This window comes from Tamandua tetradactyla, chromosome 3 (assembly GCF_023851605.1).
Source record: "Tamandua tetradactyla isolate mTamTet1 chromosome 3, mTamTet1.pri, whole genome shotgun sequence".
NCBI lineage: Eukaryota > Metazoa > Chordata > Mammalia > Pilosa > Myrmecophagidae > Tamandua > Tamandua tetradactyla.
Window position 1 is genome coordinate 213,798,443 of NC_135329.1, and position 17,376 is coordinate 213,815,818.

The 17,376-nt window shown below is 50.4% G+C and overlaps 1 long non-coding RNA gene across 2 annotated transcripts; it reads right to left on the reverse strand.

Moving 5' to 3' along the window:
• Positions 1-240: 240 nt before the first annotated feature.
• On the reverse strand, positions 241-13,699 carry LOC143676652 (uncharacterized). 2 transcript variants are annotated; one of them, XR_013172237.1, is made up of 3 exons: positions 13,595-13,699; positions 12,901-12,997; positions 241-362 (listed from the first exon to the last, which is right to left on the reverse strand). It is a non-coding gene; the product is annotated as an uncharacterized LOC143676652 (long non-coding RNA). The 2 variants fall into 2 exon arrangements; XR_013172238.1 differs by lacking the exon at positions 241-362 and adding an exon at positions 11,794-12,389.
• Between the last annotated feature and the right edge of the window lie 3,677 nt (positions 13,700-17,376).

Genomic DNA, 17,376 nt, shown 5'->3' on the forward strand with positions numbered 1-17,376 from the left:
CACGAAACAAATAGTTAACATTCAGTAATAAATGTCTATTCATTATACTATTTTTCTAATTGTAATTTTATCCTCGGAAGCAACACTTGGTTCAACATCAGCAAATCTATTCAGATAATCCCATGAAGTTTATAGGCTAAAGGAGAAAAGTCCTTTGGCAAAAAAGACTTTTGGCAAAGTCAAAATATAATTATTTCCAAAGCTTATAGTAAATAGAAAAAAGAAAAATACTTCCCTTATGAGATAAATCATATGGCTCCAAAACCCAAAGTAAACATCAGTCAGGATCTCCAAGCCAACTATTGTAGAGTCTGCCCAATCTTATTCCGGAAGTTTGAGAAACTTCAGTTCAAAAGTATACACTAAATGAGATGAATATGGGAAAGCAAGAGGGAAAGATGAACATTATTTGTACCCCATATTGTCTACCAAGAACCCCAAGAAGTGAATTAGTTCAACATCCAAAATATATTACAAAATTTAGAACACTTATGTTATAAAAGAAAATATGAAAAAAATTCACTCTCTATAGCAACAAAAAATTTTAATAACTTAGAAATCCATGTGTATAACATGTTGGTGCATCACAGGAAATATAGAAACCTTGTAGCAAGAGATGTCTACGAGACAAAATCAGTGATTTTAACCGAGTTTCAAAAATGTCCTCCTACTTTTAACTTTTTAAGTCTAAATTCTCGTGACTATGTTTTATAGCATTCATCTTTCAGTTGCCAAATTCCCATGCCTTCACATGTTAGAGAAGGGCCCTAATTCCATTTTGAAAGTTGGGTTTGTTGCGACAAAATTTACCTCCTATTTGCATGGTTTGATGAGTTTTGATGAATGTGCAGGTCGCTGCGTTACTCCCCCTGCAATCAACAGAATGCTGGCATCCCCTCCAGGAAGTTCCCTTGTGTCCCCTTCTAGTCTGCGCCTCTCCCCACTCCCGTCCTTTGATTTCAGTTTCAATAGGTTTGCCTTTCCCAGGATGTCATGTGCATGGAACCAGCCAGCATGGAACCTTTCTGGTCTGACTTCTTTCACTTAGCATGATGCTCTGAGATTGCAGCATGTATCAATCACTCGTTTCTCTTTACTGAAGAAACAGTCCACTCTATGGCTGCAACACAGTTTGTTTCTCCAGTTCCAAAGTGAGAGGCATGTGAGATGTTTCCCTGTTTTCACAATCACACGCACAGCGGCTATCAGCATTTGGATAGGTCTTTGTGTGAACTTGTACTTTGGTCTCTTTTAGGAAAAATACCAAACAGGCTGATTTCTGGGTCATACGGTGAATCTGTGCTTAACATTTCTGAAAGTCGCCCATGGCTTTTTACGTCTCGGCTCATGTTGGTTTTCATCAGCCCTTGACAATGATTGTACTTACCCTTGCGGACGCTTCACAGTGTTCTCCTGACATCGAACTAAACATTTCTTTTAGCCGTTCTCAACCCTAGCGGTTCATCAGAATCACCTCGGGACGCCAGGGCCCTCGGCTCGTCAGGGCGGGAAGGGGCTTCTCCGGCATTTCCACGCGCCTCCCGTGCCGTGCAGCTCATCGGTGGAGGCTGACGACGCCTGTCTTAAGAAAACCCTTTAGTACTGTAAAGGGTGAATAGGAAGGAGCACCCCAGACGGTGCAGCTCGGGCGTGAGCGGGCGCCTGGAGGGTCAGTGCCGCTGCCCACGGCCATGGGTTGAGAAGGAGATGGCCCTGTGCATCATTCCATGTCGCGCTGCTGGTCCCCGAGACACCCAAGCCAGAAACCCTCGCCGAGACTCTCTATAGAACCCGGGGTGGGGAGGAGGGGACCGAGGGCTGCTTTGCTCACTTGTCAGTTAGCATCTTTCTAAGTGACATGAAATATCTTCCCACGTGCATATGTCACCTTGATGAAAACGACTGTAAATGTGCGTTGCAGTGGCGGTCGCGAAAGGTGGGTCTGAGGACATGTGGGCGGTGCCCGTGATGCCTGGGGTGTGAGTTTCCCCGGTGCTGGGAAGGGACGGAATCCAGAATCCAGTGTGAGCGCAGGGTGGGGTGTTGGGTTTGGGATGCAGAGCCCTGCTGGGTGCGAGGGGGATGGCCAGGGCTCTTGGACCCCTGCCGGGATGGTCTCAACTCCCCTCATTCCCTGAGGTGGGTGCAGGCGGGGGGTTTATGGGCAAGGGGGTGTCTGTGCCGCACACGGACTGGAGCAATGGCCTTGGTCCCGTGGCCGGATCCGGGGTGGCCGAGCCCCCCGCGAGCCATCTCAGAGCTGGTGTGGAAGGCGGAATGGCCCCGGGACCTTCAGTCCCAAAGCCCTTCTGGGTTCACTTGCTAGCCAGACTGCTGTCCCCCGACATCCTGCAGACCCCATGGTGAAAGGAGGGACGATGCGTTCGTTTTCCCCTGAGTCGTAATCTCACGAGGGTTCAGGTGTAGAGTGGGAAGGAGCCACCCTTCTCCCCTCCAGGTGTCCCCTGCCTTCGTGTCCTGGGATGTCCTACGGCCGCAGCCCCACAGCCCTGGGACCCCGATATCTCACCTGCGCTCTCTGTGCCCTTGGTGACCTCTTGGCCCTGGACTCCTGGGAAGCACGTAAAAGCTCACATCACCCTGGAAGTGAACCCCTTATTTGTTCTGGTCACACGTCTGAGAATTCTAAATATGAGGCACAGTGTGAAAAAAAAGGGGGGGGTGTCTTTTTCCCTTTAGTCATCTAATGATTTTGAGTTGGGAAAGAGTGAGTAAAGGTTTATTCTGTATCAGGAGGTTTTGTTCCCTTTTCTGAGACTCTTTTCCTATTCCTTGAGATATGTTTTAGATATCTGAGTTAAACAGGATATTTGCAAGTTTGGGGGAAAAAACCCCAAAACAGTGAAAATAACATAACTACCTGGATATTTAAAGGAAAATTCAGCAAAGATGCTTACTCTCTTCTAGATTTGACCATGTACTGCACTCTCAGTGGGACAGAAGAGGGGGATTCCCAAGTACTTAGACATTTTTAAGAGAAAAACCTTACTTTAGCTGGGGCGGATCATATAAAATTATTATGAGTTTTCCACCAAGTAAAAGAAATGAAAAATAGCATGGGAACCCCATCTGCTAGCTATATTATGACAAGATCAACTGATTCTAATGCATCAAAAATCTGATTGCCATCCAGTTTTCTAGATTGGCATTTGCAAATAAGTGAAGCATAACAGAAAAAATGATAATTTAAGAATTTCTGATATTTTAAAAAATTTTGCAACATGGCTTTTGTTTTACTGTGTCCCACCAAAACTCCTGTTGGGAAAATGAAGAGCCCATCGCCCGCTGAGTGAGATGACAGTTTAGGCAGATCTCACAGATCATTAAACTAAAATGACAACCCCAGAGCTTCAAATGTGATTGGAAAATGTGCGAGCACTTCGAGTCCTTCTTTAGAAAATGTGCATTGAGCTGCGTGACTGCTGGTCACGTTGGTGTTTCTCCTTAAGTTCCAGATGTGGTGTGCTGGGGTGTACACTCAATAATGACACGGCCTCTGTTCAGGCTGCATATGGTTTCCATGTGTGCCGTGCCCTCCCGAGGACGCCCGAGGACACTGGACAGCGCTTAGAAATGGCCGGGGCGGGTTTTTCCTGGAACCGCACAAGCCTTCGGTTTGCTTTCTCTGAACTGAGGCGGTGGATTGGGGGCCTGTGCTACATGGATCTACCTTTCACGAGGCAGCTCCTGCACCCCTGGGTTTGGGACGGTCATGTCCTATTGGGCAGGAGCTCGGCCTGTGTGGTCCCAAGTTTGCGGCTGAGCGGTGCAGCGAGTGACTGAAGCAGCAATGCCTGCGTGGGGATGGCTGGTGGGTGGGAAGGGAAAGGGGCTCCTTTTGGCAGACCAGCTCCCCCTCCCCCATAAAATCTCCCTAAATTATTCCAGATAGCAGCAGCATGTGCCTCCCTGCACCCCAACTAGCAGCCTCATAGGGTCTCTTTTGGTCTCTGCTGATTTTCCTTCTCGGCTTCTTCCACTTCCTCCGCCACGAGGCCCCGGAATGCACAAGCCATTGCTCATTCTCACCCCCAGGGCTGTGCTGTACGGGCCTCTGCCCCAGGACCCTCACCCAACACTGCAGGGCCCAGTGCAATCCCCTTCACCTTAGTAGCATCCCTGCCACGAGATTCCCCAAGGAGAGGGCTGCCTGCCTGCCCCTCCCCTCCAGCGCCTCACAGACACCGTGTTGCACAGATTCAGGGAGAAGGAGAGCTTGCAAGTTCATGCACCGAGATGTTAGCAGAGCTTCACCCTGGATGGGAGGGTGATGCTTGCATCTTGTTCACACCTTCACTCTCTGTAAGAGCATTTACCTGTTCCTAAAGTGTTGAGGTTCTCTACCATGTTTTAAGTTATTTTTAAGAGGAGAGACGAGAACTCAAGCTTCCTGGTGAGCTGCTAGGGAGGACTGGCTTGGGGTGAGCTCCCTGCACAGGGACACAGTGTGGGCTATGGGTGGGGTGGGCTCTCTGAGCTGCAGCCCTCTGCCTTCTCCATGGCCGAGGGGTACTGGGGATGGGGTGGGGGAAACACACCTGCCCCTGCCTGGCACCTGGGTTGCGATTGGTGCCACATGCTAGGCAGACCAGGTGGGAAAGAGGCTTGTCCTGGAGTTTTCTTTCCTGGAAGGTCTGGAGGGCTCTGGGAGACAGTAGCAGAAATGAGCGGAAGCTGCAGCTCTATACCTCCTGGGCCTTTCTATGGAAGCAGCAGGACACACTCGGGGAGTATCTAGTTCGCCGCATGTGGAGGGGAGGCAGCGCTGGCTCGGAAGCTTGGCTCTTTCTGGCCTTGGAAATGCAGGCACCACTGCCTGTGCCCTGGTGTTTTTTTGTTCCATTAAACGCACCCTTGATGACTTTGTGAGCATATCTTAAGACTTCAGCTCCCACCTCAGCTAAATGACTATTTGTTCCCCTTTTTTTAAAATTAGAGAGGTTGTGGGGTTACAAGACAATCATGCATCAAATACAGGATTTCCATATGCCACCCTATTATTAACATCTTACTTTGGTACAGAACATTTGTTACAACCGATGAAAGCACTTCTTTAAAATTATACCATTAACTACAGACCATTTAACATAGGGTTCACTGTTTGTGTAGTGCAGTTCCATGGATTTAAAAAAAATCATTCTATTACCATCTGTAAAACTGACATTTCCCTTTTAATGACATTCACATATACACTTCAGTGCTGTTAATTACGATGTGCTGCCACCACCAACCATCCCCCAAACACCTCCATTGTTCCAAAGATGTTTCAAGTCTTAACATCCCACTCCCAGATCCCCACCCCACCCCTTGTCATCTATATTCCGACTCTGTGCATTTCACTATTCGAATTACTTTTTATCATTGTCATCACGCAATGTTTGTCTTCTGAGCCTGGCTTCTGGCACGCCACATGAGGTCCTCGAGGTCCGTCCGTGCTGTCGCTGCATCAGGACTCCGTCCCTTCCTAAGGCTGGGCGCCCTCCCATTGTGCCCGTGGCCGTCTGTCCTTTTGCTGGGTGACGGACACTTGGGCTGCTTCCTTCTTCGGGCAGCGGTGAACTCCTTTTTAAATCCTCTGCCGGCCTCTGTTCTCTGACAGTCAATATTGTTTGGCTCCAACCCTGCAGCTTCGGGGTTCTTAATCCCTCTCGCTTACAGTCAATTTATTCTTCGTTGCATTTCACATTAACCCAGACAAGTCCTTCCCTGCCTGGGCAGGGCCATGCAGCCACCTCAGTTACGTCCAGTGGGTCCATCTCATGAACGAACACACCGTCTCCAAAGCCTCAAACCTCTCCCCCTGAATAGTTTTTAAAGGAGATTTAAAGGCAAAACTTGATAAACAGGATCAGAGAATGGAGTGACAGGGGACCACCCTGATGCAGGAAGCATCAGGGTTTAAAATGGAAATTTAGTCTGATTTTCTCCATGCAGTGTGGACCTACGAAAATACCCCGAGATAAGACCCGTCTTTTAGTGGTTCTGCATTTAAAAGAGCAATGGAACTTAGATCTTTATGGCTCAGAGGTTGGTATCACTACAAGCTTTTGGCCCTTCTGGCCCAGCCGCGACCATCAGGTCTGTGCATGTCGGACCCACCTCTTGGGGCCGAGGGCCCTCCCAGCGGGGCAGCCCCCTGACCATTGTCAAGGATTCTGGGGACAGTGTGACATCGAATCCCTGTGCCTGTCTCAAGGCTGAATCACAGCTGCTGGCTTCTCCTCACTCCGGCAACTGGTAGTTTGTTCACAGGACGAATAAATGTACGAATCCTCATCAAAGCCACGTGGGGAGACCCAGGAAAGAAGAACGAAGGAGACAGAGGCTGGAAACCCCGCTGACGGCCCTGGGTAGAGCAGGCCACCTCAAGTTTATTGTCCCAAAGCCCAGCTGCTAGGGTTTTATATTGATCGCTTAAATTTAACTCAACCCGCCAAGTTTTATTGTTTGTCTCACACACGGTCTCTGTGTGGGACCCGAGGAAAGTTTGGGGTGCAGCGTAATGAAACAGTGGCCCCGTCCCTCACCATGCTGCAAAGGGGAAGCAGAGAGAGTTCCTTCTCAGGAACCAGGGCGAGGAAAGGGAATCTGGTGGGCAGATCTGGGAAAACTGTTTTTTAGAACTGAGTGTTGATCGTCTGCCTCTCCTTCCAGACTGACTTCCGCCTTCCTGGTGGCCCAGTGCTGCCCGGGAGGGTCGCAGAGTTGTCGCACGAAGGAGAGCACGGGCCGATGGTGGAAGGGGCTTGTGGCTGGATGACCACCGGACTTTAAATCAGCTGCCCTCTTGGTCTGGGGCCCCATGTCCACGGCTGCACTACGCACCAGTCCCAGGCAGCAGCGGCCCCTGGAGGTCATCTAATGCTCACCCAGAAATTCCAGGCCCCGAGGGCCTGTGGGTTAGCCACTTAAGAATCCTTACGTGCAAGGAAACCCGAGTCACTGCATTAAACAATGCCTTCCCCACGCCATTCTGCCTTCTTCCATTTTAGTCCCGGATCCCAAGGCTATGGGCTCCGTAAGGGGCCACCCCACCCTGGCTTCTGCCCTCGGCGGGCCTGGGGTCCCATCCAATGTCCCTGGGGGCACCGGCCACCCGTCACTCAGGGCCTGTCCTGACAGCTGAGATACGCGGCGTCCTTCTCTCTCCCTCTTTCCGCTGGGTGCTGGAGTGGCCCCAGGCCCTGCGCTGACCAGAGCATCTGGTGAATCCACATCTGCTGACCGTATGAAAACGCCTACGAGTCCAGATTACATCGTAACCCAGGCATCTTCCCTCAGTTCAGCATTCCACGATGGAAAGAGATTTTAACAAGATTATTGAAGTGAAATTCACATAACTCTGTGGCTTTATTAGTCACAGTGTTGGGCAATCGCCTCTGCTTTCTAGTCCAAAACATTTTCATCATCCCCAAAAGAGACCGTGCGCCCACCGAGCGATAACTCTCCATTCGTGCTCCCTCCCCAGCCCCTGGCGGGCACCTGTCCACCCTCTGTCTCTATGAATTGTCCTGTTCTAGATATTTCTAGCGTGAAAGTGGAATCACACAACATCCGTTCTTTCGTGTCTGGCTTATTTCACTCCACACGCTGTTTTCTAAGCTCAACCACGTTTTTGTGTTAATTAGGGCTTCAATTCTCTTCTCAGCTGCGTAATATCCCATTCTCTGCATATCTTTGTCCTTTCATCTGCTGGCGGGGAAGTGGGTTGTTTCCACCCTCTGGCTATCGGGAGCTGAGTTCCTTCTTCTTTGGGGTATAGACCTCACAGTGGAATTGCCAGCACATGGGGTGATTTTACAGTTCCCTTTTTGAGGAACCACTAAACTGGTCTCCACAGCAGCTACCCCGTTTTATATTCCCGCCAGCAACGCGAGGGTTCCGTTCCTCGGTGTCCTTGTCAGCCCTCCTGGGGGAAAGGGTCTTTTTGCCCCAAATTCCTCAGCCTCCTAAGAGGAACAAAGTATAGAGTCAGGAGGTGGGCCTGATGGTTCCCCCAGCCCCCAGGGCCTCCAGGCAGAATTCTGGAGGACACATGTGCCGAGGGGTCAGTGGGGGCAGGTCTGGGCAAGGGGCAGCCGTTGGAAAATGCTGGCACCTGCAGCGTAGAAAGCCTCCCTGACCTTGTCTGAGGGCCTGGAAGCCATGAGAGCAGGTGCACGGCCACGCACCCAGACGCAGCATCCAGGGGGGCCTGGGCAGGGGTGGAAGGGCCCACAGCCCAGCGGCGTGGATGGAGGGCTGCCGCGGGCAGCGAGAGCGCCCCTTCCGGGTCTGTGCTTGCCAGAGCCTCCGCGTTCCGGGCAGCATGCAGAACCGGCCAGGTGCCTCGCCCAGCAGGCTTGCCAAGTCGTGCGTTCAATGCCTTCCCGCCCCCAGGTGCGGGTCCTGCACTCAGCAACCACCTGTGTGCTCCATATTGCGAGCACACAGGAGGGCCTGCCCCAGCACACTCGCCCTGCAGGGGGTCTGGCCCTGAGGGGCTTCCACCCCCTCCCCGCCCCGCCCGGGGCCGTGTGCCTAGGAGAGGCCCAGGGAGGACCTGCTCTCTGTCCTGAGGAGCGCGATTCCGAAGTCGGAAGGAGCCATAAAGACACCGTCTGTGCAAGAGAGAAAAGCGGAGGCTCTCTCCTTTCATTCTCCTCCCAAGCCAGGGCACGGTGAAAACGCCAGTGGACAACGTCTCCTCCATTCTGCAGCCCCAGAAATTTCATGAGCCGCTGCCAGCGCCCACAGCTTCGATGACTTTGCTTCTGTGACCGGAATGTTCTCCTCTAGGAGGGGGGAGCCCTGAGCCCCTGGGCCGTGTGGCATCCCACGGGGCCCTCCCCTGACCCGCACCAGCCCCCTTTCCCCGCCTGCCGCTCTGGCGACGTCGCTGAGTCGTTGCACCGTCACCGACTTCCTCTGCAAGGCGGGAAGAGGGGTCGACTCCCCGGGTTAGACCTCACTGCAGGCACTCTGCGAGGGGTGGGGGGACCTGCGGCCGGTTCTTATTTTTTTCTCTCTTCCACGGAAACCTCAGAACTGGGTGCGTGCACGCTGTGGTGTTGGGTCGGCCGCCGTGGCAGTCGCGCCCCGGGGCTGCCCCTCCTGCTCCCCCTTCCTGGCGCGGCGGTGTCTCTGCCTCAGCTTTGCTCAGAGCCTCGTTTCAGGCGGGACGAAGCCTCGGTCACGGCCAGCCCGGCCTCCCAGCGCTGCCCTCGTGGCCCCACCAGCGCCCTCGGGCCCCGGGCCAGTGCCCACAGACGTCTCTTTCCTCTGTACTGCGGTGGCCTGGAATGGAGATGGGACCCGAGTCCCCCAAGCCCCGGACATATGCTAGGCACATTTAGGACACAAAAACATCGAGAAAACCGCATTTGCGTAACGAGTGATGGCCAGCCAGTCCTGCAAGTATGTGGTGGGGACTCGATGACTGCTGGGGACACTCCCCCGATAAGTCAGGACCTGGCGTCTGCCTGGGGCCTGGTGTGGGGACCCTCAGGTGAGCGGCAGGTAGAGGCTGGGTGCTCTGACTCCCACTGTGGGTGCCGCACGCGCCACTGCCCCCCTCCCCACCCGCCCCGCAGCCGGCACCTCCCACCCCTGACTCCACGTCCCCCCAGCTCCCAAGACCTCACAATCCCGGTTATTGGGTGGCAGGCATGTTGGCAGCTTGTGATGAAGTGAGCAAATAATTTACCTCGAGCATCCAAATGACTGTGGTGCTGCATGTGCTTTTGGCTTGCAGCCGTTCAGGACAACTTTCCGACAACTACACATGCACCAAGAGCTTCCCAAGGCTGAAGGTCTGCATCTGACATCGCGTGCCCCCCTGCAAAGGGACAACACAGTGCCCCTCGCTCCAAAAGCGTCATGGGTTTCCCGACCCAACAGCAGATGCTCCATCTGGCGGGGGCCCTTCCGAGTGCGGGCCAGGCAGCCGTGCTGGATCCTGCACAGACCAGTCGGTTCTTGAACGAGGGTTCATTTCATTCCTCGAATGAAGGGGAGAATCACCACCTTAGGCCAGATTAGTAGGAGAGGGACAAAATGCTGGGCTTGGGCTCCAACGGTTGCTGTGATGAACTTGGGTTCATTGAAGGAATTAAAATACAGAAAAGGGCCCTGTTCTAGATTGCCACCGCCAGAATGCAGCACACCAGAGACAGATTGGCTTTTAATTAAAGGGGATTTATTTTGTTAGTTCTTCAGAGGAAAGGCAGCTAACTTCCATCTGAGGCTCTTTCTTACGTGGGAAGGCACAGGATGGTCTCTGCTGGCCTTCTCTCCAGGCCTCTGGGTTCCAACAACTTTCCCCGTGGTGATTTCTTTCTGCATCTCCAAAGGCCTGGGCTGAGATGCGAGTGCTGAGATGAGGTGTGCTGAGCTGCTTGGGCTGTGCTATGTTGAGTCTCTCATTTAAGCACCAGCCAATTAAGTCAAACATCATTCATTGCAGCAGGCACACCTCCTAGCCGACTGCAGATGTAATGAGCAACAGATGAAGTTTACATGCCACTGACTCATGTCCATAGTAATAGAACTAGGTAACTTCACCTGGCCAAGTTGACACCTGAATCTACCTACCACAGGCACATCATACTCTTCACCTCCTCTATACACTCTTAAAACAGTAACAACAAGAAACATGCCATTAATGAAAAGCGATTGCCATTGGAATGGAGAAAAGTCACATACCTATTAAAATCACCAAAGATGTTGAATTAACTTCTGACATTTCCATCACAAATGTTCACCAGTGTAGTGGTTCAAAAAGACACACATTTATGATCTCACAGTCCCGGAGGTCAGAAGTGTGGGTTCCTTGGCTGGTTTCTCTACTCCAGGTCCCACAAGACCCAAGTCCGGGGGCTGAGGACTGGGCTCTCACCTGGAGGAGTCCAGGGACTAAATGCTGGGCCCTCACCTGGACACTCTGGGAAGAACTGGCTTCTGGCTCAGAATTGGCAGAGTCTAATTCCTTTGGGCAATCGGACTGAGGTCTCCAATTCCTTACTGACCTCCAGGCGGAGGTCCTCTCGGCTCCTGGAGGCCCCTCTCTGCTCCTCCACGTGGCCCCAACCTCTCAGATCCAACACCTGCCTGTTGGGCCCTGCCCAAGCAGAATCTCACCACCTTCCCTCTTGGCATCTGGCTTCCCGTTGGCTGCACCTCTCTGCCTGGAGCTGGGGAATTCTTCAGCTTCAGTTCTCCAATTTCAGGACTCACAACCAGTGTGGGCCTCCGGGTGATTCTGGATAGTCTCCATCTTCAGGTCTGAAGCCCTTGTCACATCTGCAAAGCCCCTTTGCCAGGGAAGGTCCCACTTGCACAGGTTCCAGGGATTCCATCAAGGATGCAGTGGGGCCATTGAGTCACGCGCCCAGGCAGCGTGGCATTAGAGAAGATTGTTAGAAAAGAGTTTATGTGTGTGCTCAAAAGAAGCAGGATGGATACTAAGTGGGAGGGCTTCCCAAGTTGGACAGATGCTGTGACCTGCTGTAACACGTCCATTTATGAAAGCGCTCCGAGATGTATGGGGCACATGTCCTCCTAACTTCTTGCCAATACTGTAAACCACAGAGTGCTCAGGGAAAGGGCTGTTTTGCAGAAGCCAGCATGAAGCCAGTTACTCCTGAGACCCCAGAGACAGGGGGTGGGGGGTGGGAGGGGTGTTCACTGCAGAGGCTTCGGTTGTTCTGTAAACAGCCCTGGCGTCCGTTTGCTGTGTGGTCTCTGGCCAAATACACCAGAGCAATACAAGCTCGGAGTTAACTGAATGTGCAACATCAGTGAAGGTCTCTGTTCTCCAGGAGGAGCTCCCTGCTTGGCCAGGGCCCTTGGCTTCTGTGCACAGCACAGCCCCCTCCCCCCAGCCGCGGACTGCCTCCCTCACACCTGCAGGCTCCAAGGGGAGCCATGTGAGAAGGCCAGAAGGAGGGAGTTCTTCCAGCCAAACTAAGAGAAATAAAACAGCCCAAACATCTTTCTACCAAGGGTGGCTTGGCTCCATCATCTTTAGCAGAGGGAAGGAAGCACCTTTTCACCCAGTTGTTAGAACTCTTCTTCCTTTCCCTGTCAGGTTCCTGGACACGTACAGCTCTTTACAGGAGGGTTTTTGTGCATGTTGAAAGGCGCTGATCCATCTTACAGAGAGCCCAGCCCACCCATGTGGAAAGGGATCCTGTCTGCCTTCCCGGGCCAGCTCCTTCTAGCTCTTGGGATTAGAGACAGAAACCCACCTGACACGGGCAGATTGCCTCAGCGTCCCTGAGGAGACTAGGACAAGTGCCAGCAGGTAGCCAGGCTCCAAGAATGCTGCAGCCAGGTGTTCAGACACTTCGGGGAGGCTCTCTCCAGCTTTCTCTGGCCAAGCTGGCGTTCTGCATGCAAAGGGAAATCCAGCTCCCAGATTTTTATTCTGAAAAGCTTTCACCACTGAAGAGGTGTGAGAGCTCTATGTTTCAAACTGAAAAATTTCCAGAACCACTCCCTGGAGAGGCTTGGGGTAAGTGAATCCCGCTGGCCGGAGGGTCGGGAGAACATGGCTGTGTCCCCTGCTTCAATAGCCGAGTGTCAGGGCTGCTGCTCAAGGGGCAGGAGGTCGGTCTGGGGCAGACAGCACCACCCAAACCTGCCCCTGGAGATAGGGGGTCGATGAGTGGTAGGCGAGAGCTCACTCCTAGGCACAGAAACCGATAAGGACCAGTCAAAGCTAATTCAAGTGTCAAGGGCTTGACTCGAGGGTTAGCATAACTGTGGCTGCTTTAGATGCAGAGTATGGGCCACCCCACAGTGGAACCTGAGAAAGCATTCCAGAGACTTCCCCAAGGCTGATGCTTTGAAATGACTGCAGGGAAGGACTGTCAGTGATTAGACACGCGTTTAGTTTACCTTGCTCGGCTGCTGTCCCCTCTCACGGTTCCCCCGCGGTGCAAAGGCAGGACGGTCCACGCAGGACGTGGGAAGACCTGTGGCCCCATGTCTCCAGCTGCAGGTGGACGAGTTTCTGATTATGTCATCTCCAAAGAATCCAGCATCCTGGGGCCACCCACCATCACCCATCCTGGAACCTGGTTAAATAACCACCTTCTGGACCCACTGGCTAAAACTGTGCAGATGTCTCCTTGTCACCCCAGGTTGTGGCCACAGCCCTCTGCAACCAGTCCCAAGTGGAGCCCAAGGGTGAGCCCTGCCCTGCCAGGACACCCCGCCCCATCTGCCTCCACACTAGCCTCCTGGAACCACCGGCTGCCAGGGAGGGTGGGAAGAGCCTTCTCAAAACAGCTGTGATTGATGATGCCCACTGATGGTATTGTCTTCAGTTTAGACTTTCCCTTTCTTGTTTACACCAAATTCATATGGTTGTGCTTCAAAAGTCTGCAGTTTGGATGGGGGAGAATGTTGGTTCTGATTTATGTTTTGCAACATGTGATGTTACAGAACTAAGCTTTACTGTATCAACAAATGAGGGCGGAAAAACCACTTCAATATTTTTCTTATTATAGATGAACTAAGTGCTCATTGATGACATTGGAAACTACAGAAAAGTGTAAATAAGAAAATTAGAATCACCTGTAATACTTACTCACTGCTGGCAGTCCGATGAATTTCCTCCATGTTTTCTTTCTGCATTGAGTGGCTGGGGGCAGGGCGCCTCCATGTTGGACGCGCAGGCGAGTCACCTGGCGAGTCACCTGGCGAGCTCTCTGAAGTCCGGGTCTTATTCAGAAGGTCTGGGGGTGGGGCCAAGGTCCTGAAAGCCTGTTTCCTGGTGAAGCAGGTGCCGCTGTTCTGGGACAGCGGGAGGGGCTTGGAGCTGGCGTCAGACTCACGGGCGTGCTGGGAACATCCTGGGGTCTCTGTGAGACCCCCTTTCCTCCTCTAGAAAATGGGTATAGCGTCTTCCTCGTTGGGATTTTGTGACGAATAAATGAGGTAAAGGCGCCAAGATTCACCGGGTGCCTGGCATGAAAGGGTTTAGTAAATCGTCATGAAATTAAAAATCAACCAAGAAATTAAAAATCAACCAAGTGTTTCCCGTGACGCCAGGCTTTGTGTGTGGCTCAACGTCCTGCTGGCTTTCATTCGGCATCATATGCTGAGCATTTTTCCAACCTTACAAATTCCCTGAAAACATAATGTCAAAAACTGTATTTTAATAGCTCCCAGTGTGTTGATGGGTCACAATTTATTTAGGCGTTGAAGATGTGAAAATTGTTTTCTTGTGTATTTCTTAAAATCCAAAATCATATTAGCATATTAGCTATTTTATGGGAGTGGACAGTTCTAGGTAGATTATATCTATGTGTGTGTGTGTGTGTGTGTGTATGTGTGTGTGTGTGTGTGTGTGTATGTGTGTGTGTAGATTGTGAGTTGTTGCTCTGAAAAACAAAGGCTTTGGGGATTTTTAGAGGAAACAGCTGTAGCAACTTACAGACTCCCAGGCAAGGATTTTGTTTCTATTCTATTTTTTTTTCAGATCTGAGTGTCCCTGGCAATCTGTGATTTCTTGACAGCAATTATAGAAAAACTTTTATAACAATAATAATAATAAAAGTTATAACTCCAACAACAGGAAGCAAAATGAGAATCTTTTAGAGAAAGAGGATATTTCATTTCTTAGCTATTTTTCTATCACTAGAAGCAATCTAAAAGAAATTGAGTGCATTTGGGAAGAATTCTGACACTTTCAGAAAGGATTTCAAATGTTTTAGGATTCTTTTCTATTTTGAGGTCCTTGTCAATTTTATAGCCAATAACCACTTCCAAAGACATTTCAGGCACATTTAATAGACTTTCAGCCTGGAGAATGATGTTCATTTGGAATCCTTCCAAGGCATTTTACAAGGTTCTCTTTTTACTGGGTTCATGTGAGCCTGCTTTGTACTGGGAGACTGTACCTTGTCACCCCACCCTGTGAAACGTGGGCTCTGGGTCTAGCCTCAAAGAAGACAGAGTGGCTGCTAAGGGGTCCAGCTTCAGACTCGCCCCTATAGTAGAACAGTTTTCATAAAACTAGCAATATTTCCATTGACACGACAGCTTTTGCCTGTGGCCGGGGGGCGGGGGGGGAGAGAGAGAGAGAGAGAGAGAGAGAGAGAGAGAGAGATTGATTGCTTTACTATCTTTAAAAGGATTTCAAAACCTGTGAGTTTTGTGGACTGTGCAACCAGTGAGCAGAGACATGACTTGCTTCTATTTATTGTCCCTCAGTTGCTGTGGCTGTAACCCTTCTCAGGTCCCTGAAATCGTCTTTCTGCCTAAGATTCATGCTTTGCAATTATGAATCACTCATCCATAAAAGGCTCTTGATGAGGAGCTCTTATCTCCACTGAAATTCCCTGCCAATGTCCTCACCAAATTCTATTATTCTCTGACTACCAGATTCCACCTTGACATCGTAAACAGTTCTCGTCCACTGATCTCTCGTGAATGTGTCTCTCCATCTCCTGACGCCCACAAGAACATCATCAGTGCTCTGGAAAGGCAGAACTGGTGAAACCCTAAATACCTCCCCATTAAACCACTGTGTGGGGTAAAATTTCTAGGTGGATTGAGCTAGGTTTCCATTTTTTTTCTCAGTGGGAACTGTAAGAGAACTGAGTTATGCTTGGCTTCTACTGATGCCAACGCACAATTCTCTCTGGATCCCTGTAAGGGGTGAAGAGATTAAAAAATTTTTTTTTATTTCTTACCAGCATTTGGAAGAAATTTGCACTTCTGGCTCAGGTAAGTCAGAACAGATAAGTTGCTTTTCAGCTTTTAATTCCAATAATTCCATTACATATTCATCTGCCCTGATACCCTGATACTGTTTGTTTCATCAGTAACCATGCTTAGCCTGGGTAGTGTCGCCAGTACAAATATTATTTCATTGATTTTAACATCTGCTCACATGAAATCTGATATTCAAATTCTCCCTGATTATGTTCTCTGATAGCTAATTGTCATTTGCGTGCCCCGGGACAGTTCACACCCAGTTTCTTTAACCAACACAAGTATTTTTATCTTTGTGGTATGTATTTCTTTTTTTATTTCCTGATGTAATATATGCTTACTTTGACACATTTAAATGATGCCAAATTAAACAAGAGGGGACCAGCCCTCCCCTTGTGCTCTCTGTTCCTCCTTTCATCAGGGTCCTATAAGGTGGGATGTTTTAGAAGATTCCTGGTCATCACTGACTGCATGCCGAAATGACAGAAGCTGACATCCTTTCCCTCCTAGAGCAAAGCATGCTTTTTTGGCAGATGTGATAACCAACTAAACCACAGTCATGTATTTCTACATCTGAGGGATGAACAGGCCACGCCAAGGGACTTCAAACTTAGCACAATCGCTTCCTGGTGCCAGCCCATGCAAAAAAACTCAGCACAAATCTATGCCCGAGAACACATACCGGTTGTACTGCAGTGATGTTGAATATTTGGGGTCCTTCCCCAAGGGACACACCTGGGTAGGACCACTAGGGACCTGGGAGATAGACTGCTTGTCTCATCATTAGTGGCCCTGAGGGGACTTCCCAACAAAAAGGCCATTGGAGGGTGGCAGCAATGGTTATTGCACAAAGAACAACAAATCTCTTGGGTGAGGAGAGGGATTTATAGGCCCCACAACCTGTCCCACGACCTGGACAAGAATGGAGCCTTGTTCCATTCTGTTGCACTCAACAGGTCATCTGGTCACTCGAGTCCCAGCTCTGTGAGAATGGACAGTGCTTGCCCTGTGGCAACCTTTGGGACTTCAGTGGTGCAAGTTACAGATTCCTAGGAAGGAGTCAAATCACAACACATATGGGTGGACTTTGCTCTTGCACCTGTGGTTGACCCTCCAGCCACAGAAGGCCCCATGCTTACAACAGTCTACAACTAGAAAAGTATTTTTTTCCCATGGGGTGGGGGTCCACTTGACCCAGTAAAGATAGCTTTTCATTGGACCAGGTTTTAAGAGGCCTGACTCAAGAGCGTCTTTAAAAAGTATGACTGTAAGACATGTCATGTCTATAGGAACTCTGTTATCATTTGCATCCATCCATGGCAGCTGGATATGGAAAGAGATTTATTCCAAGGGGCTGGCTCATGAAATTGTAGGAGCTGGCAAGTCTGAAATCCATAGTGTAGGTGAGAAGCTGGAAATTCAGGCAGGAGTTGATGCTGCCATCTCAAGGAGAATTTCTTCTTCAGGAAAACCTTAGTTTTGTCTTTAAGGCCTTTCAGCAGATTGGATGGGGTCCACCCTCATTATCAAGGGCCATCTCCTTCTTGGATCAATGGGTTGTAGGTATTAACCACTTCTCCAAAATAACTTCACATCAACACTTAGTTAGTGGCAGATTAATAGCTGGGTACTATACTAGCCTGGTCAAGA